This window comes from Primulina eburnea, chromosome 11 (genome assembly GCF_022965805.1).
Source record: "Primulina eburnea isolate SZY01 chromosome 11, ASM2296580v1, whole genome shotgun sequence".
Taxonomy (NCBI): Eukaryota; Viridiplantae; Streptophyta; class Magnoliopsida; order Lamiales; family Gesneriaceae; genus Primulina; species Primulina eburnea.
Genome location: NC_133111.1, coordinates 11,777,496 through 11,783,554, shown reverse-complemented (window position 1 = coordinate 11,783,554; position 6,059 = coordinate 11,777,496). Strand labels below are relative to the sequence as shown.

Sequence of the window (6,059 nt, the reverse complement as noted above, 5' to 3'; positions counted from 1 at the left end):
CAATTCATTATCGTACGAAGACATCCTCGTTCAGTACTGTAATTCCAATAACTTAAATTCAAAGTTCAACACTTCTGAGATGTGGAATTTAGAGATGTGTTGTCCAACAAAAACACAAGTGAACTAGCATTGGAATTAGTCATTTACAGCCAACTACATTTGCCACAAAAAACACCTTGACATTGTTGGACAGTACCTAGTCTTTACACATACATGGACATGTAACACACACTACATATAATGTGTGCAGAAATGACAACCAAGTACACACTTCTATATGCATTTAGCCAAAATCCACAGTTCATCATCATACTGTAACTTAGTCGGTGAGAACAAAATAAGGGTGGTGCCATATCTGCACAGAATTCCGTAGTAAACATTTTTCAAGCACTTGAATCATTTGATGACAGCTCGATAACTGCAACATTCTTCGATGTTTGGGCGTTTGTTTTCGACTGTTTTTCCTTTGACTTGCTGTTGTTTCCAAGCTTCAATTTTGACATCTTGATTCGTTTCTGGAGCATGACACTCACGGACTGAAGCATGCACGGAAGCTATGTGACACAATTTCTGCTTCTTCTCACCCTTCTCGTAAACATCTCCAAGTTGATCAGCAGTTAACAACTTTGGCTGACTATCAGCTCCTTCCTTGTCACTGCACGTAAATGTTTCATCATCAGAAACCAGATCAATTACAGGTACCTGGTACTTGCTGCTCACAGTTTCTTCGGAGCAATTTGGATAACGTGCAGACATTGTGCACCACATGAAGAACCCCTATACTATGTTGAGTCTCCCGTAGTATCATACTAAGCATGCTTCCTATTTATAACAACAAGGATTTATTTACTAAATTCCTCCAACTACTTGTATTCAATAAGCTGACTGGCGTAGATATTGCAATGATGCATATCTTCAGTAGGTCAACACCTACCGAATAATAAGCAACTACTGGACCAGAAATTATTACACTGCAACACGGTAACAATGAAATAAGTTTTTTTAATTATTTTCGCTTCTTAATGCAGACACCCACTTCACTGTTTTTGACAACTGTACGTAAGTAAAGGATGCATGTTACCAACATAAATTGGTGAGTGTAGAAATTACGTACCAAGTAAATTAATAAGCGGAGAACAAAATTTACTGTTTACTCCATATGAAGTTAAGAAACAACCGACACAATATAATTTACAGAAAAAATTGTAACTACAGATATATATGATACATTTAGAATTTGAATGGTTAAGGAAAGTATACGCCAATTCTCATACCTGCATCAGAGAACTTTGTGTCATACAATGACTTGTGTTTCTTCGACATGTAGAGAAGAATGTGCAGTAGGCAACACTTGGACATATATGTTAGTTTGTTGTGTTGTTTCAAACAGGGCAATTGAAGACTACAAGTACCGTTCAAACAATAATTTTTAAAATACGAACGAAGCTTGGTGTACAGAATTTTCTATGGAACATAATTAATTTCCAAATCCTTCAACAACTTTTCAATATTCTCGGACAACTTCTCCATTTTCACACCTACGTTGCGATTCTCACGACGTAAATCAGATAATTCCTTCACGAGATCAACTAATTTCTTACTTTCATTTGTTCTCGGAGCACTATGTTCAGCTGTAGTATATGCGGAGCTACTGGATTCGTTTAAATCTGAGACGTCAAACGGTTCTTTCACGGACAAATTGAAGGCTTCCTCGGCAGCTTTTCTACTTCCGTAACTTTTGTAACAAGCACCAGAAAAACGATAAACTTGGGCATTGGCATCAGGCCATCTATCGTACACTCCAGTCTTCCTTCCGACGAACATGACGTATGTTTTGGGCTGCGTTGAACAAAACATATATTATAATTTTAAAGCCAAATATGTACATACAAAAAATTTTATTCAAGCTTACACAGTACATGGAGTTAATTAATACAACAAATATCACATTTTAAGGCAAATATGTTGTTCTCAGATCATAAATTCGGACACATAAATGATAAGTGGTGTTTTTACGTGTTTATTGCATTAGTTTTAGTTGTGTTTACATTGTGCATGCATGCATTTCATTTACATTTTGTTCATTTTATAGTAATTATTTGCATTTTATCATGTCTCACTTGTGTGTGATGAATCTGCAGGAAAAATGGTCGGAAAACGGAAAATATAGCAAAGTGAATAAACTGAAGAAGTTGGACAGAAACTTGGCGCCCGAGCGGTACATTTCTACCGCCCGGGCGCGAGAAGTGAAAAAACTGAAAGACATTACAGAAGGTTGGCGCCCGAGCGGTACATTTCTACCGCCCGGGCGCGAGAAGACGAAGTGCCGAGACAGAGATTTGGCGCTCGGGCGGTGATTTTCTACCGCCCGAGCGCGAATGCCGCACCAGCCGAGCAACATTACAGAAACTTGGCGCTCGAGCGGTACTTCTCTACCGCCCGAGCGCCGCTTATTTTTGGAAAGTTTCATTCGCGATTTCTTACCTTAATTTGGATGGTGGTTGCTATGGAAAGGGGATGGCACGAATTTTGGGCATTCATTCAGACAGATTTTGAGAGCCACAAAGGATTTTGGAGAGCTTTTGCACTTGGATTGAAGATTCGACGGTTTCCGGGCATCGTTCTTCGCAGATTTCGTCACGCCTAGTATTTCTAGTTTATTTTCCTTTGTTTAAACATTGTTTTGCTTATTTTAATTATGAATTCTAGTAGCTAACTTTCATATTTGTTGGGAGTAAAGGGGATCCTACCCCAAACTTTGATCTAGTTCATTTATATTTCGATTTGTGATTTATTCTTGATTATTCTACGATTTTCATTGTGTCGTTGAGCGTAGCTAACTTTAACGACAATTTTGTATCCGGAGTGAGTTCGAGAGAATAACTAGTGATAGGATCGAGTGGTATAATTCGCGGATCTACAATTTACATAGATATATGAAATTGGATACGTGCCGATAGTCATAGTCCTTAGGGTCGAAAACTAGGGGGTTTCATAAATCGAAATGCGATTCATTCTTGATAAATAATTAAAGACATTTAATTACTTCATTGAGTGAATTAGTTTGGCATAGCTCGAGAGAGTGTGTTCAATTGAATAGGAAATCCTGTCGGAAGCGTAGAACACAATCGAACGAATTAATTAATTAATAAGGGGTAGGTGAACCAGAATTCCCAACAAATTCTTTTATCATTTGAAATTTAATCCATTGATTTAGAATTCATATTTCATCATTTAATCTTTGAGCTTTTTTATTTAAATTTTCTTGAATTTTATTAGTCATAAAACAAACAATCAAATTTCGTCGCTAAAGTTTTAATAACTAAAATAATAATTGTTAAACACAGTCTTCAGTGGAACGATACTCGTACTCACGTACACTATATTATAACTTGACATCGTGCACTTGCGATTTATTTTGAGCATACAAAATCATATTTTATTGGGGATTTTACTGTGCAAGTTTTGCTCGATCAAGTTTTTGGCGCCGTTGCTGGGGACTGTTAATCTACAATTAAATTTTTAGTTATTTTCTTTAGTGTATTTTATTTTTATTGAGCTAACACTCCATATTTTATTCCAGGTATCTTGTCTAGTGCATGCCAAAGTCACTTGACGTGGAGCTTGAGTTCGACCCTGAAATTGAAAGAACTTTTCGCAGGAGAAGCCAGCAGCAAAGACTGAAGGAACTGATGGAGAGACACGAGCAAGAGCATGAGGAGGAGCGCCGTGAAGAGAGACATATTGAGATGCCACGCCACATACCAATGTTAGAGTATGCCCAGCCTTCTTTGGATGGTGCACGCCCTAGCATTGTGAGACCTATTGTGCGGGCAAATCACTTTGAAATCAAGCCAGCTATAATCCAGATGATTCAGAACACAGTCCAATTCGGAGGAACTGCTGTGGACGATCCAAACACACACATTCGCGGATTTTCTTGAGATTTGCGATACTTTTAAATTTAATGGAGTTTCTGATGATGTTGTTAGACTGCGTTTATTTCCTTTCTCTTTGCGTGATAAGGCTAAAGCTTGGTTGAATTGTTTACCTGTAGGTTCGATCACTACATGGGAGGACATGGCGAAAGCGTTTCTTATCAAATACTTTCCTCCATCGAAGACCATGAAGCTGCGGGCAGACATCACAACATTTGCTCAGTTCGATCAAGAGTCACCATATGAGGCATGTGAGCGTTTCAAAGATCTATTACGAAGATGCCCACATCACGAGTTGCCACTTGGGTTAGTCGTTCAAACCTTCTATTATGGCTTGCTTACTCCTAATCGTACTATGATAGATGCTGCTGCTTGTGAAAATCTATTGAGAAAAACTGCTGAGGAAGGGTATGAGCTACTGGAGGAGATGGCTGCTAGCAGTTATCACCCTCAATCTGACAGGAACAATCAGCGGAAAAGTGCAGGGATTCACCAGGTAACTGATTTATCTGCTATTACTGCACAACTTGATGTTTTAAACAGGAAACTGGATGGCTTGAACATGGGTGGCACGGCTATGCGTTTGCAAGAGGTATTCTGTGAGAAATGTGGGGGTGAGCACTATGTGAAAGACTGTCAAGATGACAATCCATTTTATGTGCCCGAAGGAGCACCTGTGCATCAAGTGGGAGTCCAAAACCGCCCAAGGCATGACCCTTATTCGAACACATACAATCCTGGGTGGAGGCAACATCCTAACTTCTCATGGGGCGGTCAAAACAGTCTAACTAGACCGCAAGGAGGACAACAATATGGCAAACAACCAATGTACAGATCCGATCCTCCTAGAGAAGAAAAGTCCAACTTGGAGCAAATGATGTCTAAGTTTATTTCATCCACTGAAACTAGACTTCAAAATCAAGATGCGTCGATTAAGGGGCTCGAAACTCAGATTGGGCAATTGGCCAAGATGATAGCAAATCGAGAGTCGGGCACCTTGCCAAGCAACACCGAAACTAATCCAAAAGAGCAAGTGAAGGCCATTGAGTTGAAGAGTGGAAAGATTTTGGAGCTTAGAGAGAAAGAGAAAAGCCAAGTATCGGATGAGCATGCTGAGGCGTCAAAAGATAAGTCATCTAACTCTACACCAGCACCCATGGCACATCCTAAGATTGTTATCCCCTCGCCTTTCCCTGCAGCATTGAAAAAGGCAAAACTAGATGCACAATTCGGTAAATTTCTTGAGGTTTTAAAAAATTGCATATCAATATTCCCTTTGCCGATGCCTTAATGCAAATGCCTAGTTATGCCAAATTCTTGAAGGACATCTTAGCTAACAAGCGAAAATTGGAGGATCACATGACAGTGAACTTGACTGAGAGTTGCTCTGCTTTGGTGCAAAACAAAATCCCACCGAAACTAAAAGACCCAGTGAGTTTTTCTATCCCTTGCATGATTGGTGATGTTGTTTTTCGTAAAGCGTTGTGTGATCTTGGTGCAAGTATTAATCTGATGCCCTTATCTGTTTTCAGGAAACTCGGATTAGGAGAGCCTAAGCCGACGAGGATGTCTTTACAACTGGCTGACAGGTCTGTCAAGTACCCCCGCGGAGTGATTGAGGATGTGCTAGTGAAAGTGGACAAATTCATTTTCCCTGCGGACTTCGTGGTGCTTGATATGGAGGAGGATGCGGAGATGCCTCTGATTTTGGGTAGACCGTTCCTTGCAACTGGCAAGGCACTGATTGATGTGCAAGATGGGAAGTTGAAACTGAGAGTGGGCGAGGATGAGATTACTTTCGATGTTTTTTATGCACTTAAGCACACACTGCATTCTGATAGTTGTTTTAGAATTGATGCTTTGGACTCTCTTGTGTCTCATTATGTGCAGGATACTTTTAGGGACCCGGTGGAGGCCACTATCACCACTGAATTGGGAGAAGAGGAATTGGATGAAGAGAAAGCTGAAATCGTGGCACACTTGAATGCCAACCTTCCATGGAGAAAGCCGATGAGGATGCGACTGGAGGATCTAGGAGAACGAAGAGATTTGACCCCTCAAAGGTCAAGCATCGAGGAGCCACCCACACTTGAGCTAAAGCCGTTGCCTCCACACCTCAAG

General features: G+C 40.2%; 1 non-coding gene across 1 annotated transcript; it reads right to left on the bottom strand.

Annotated features, from left to right (window-relative positions):
• Positions 1-4,129: 4,129 nt before the first annotated feature.
• Positions 4,130-4,235, bottom strand: LOC140806423 (small nucleolar RNA R71). Its single transcript, XR_012112499.1, has one exon. It is a non-coding gene; the product is annotated as a small nucleolar RNA R71 (small nucleolar RNA).
• Positions 4,236-6,059: the final 1,824 nt, after the last annotated feature.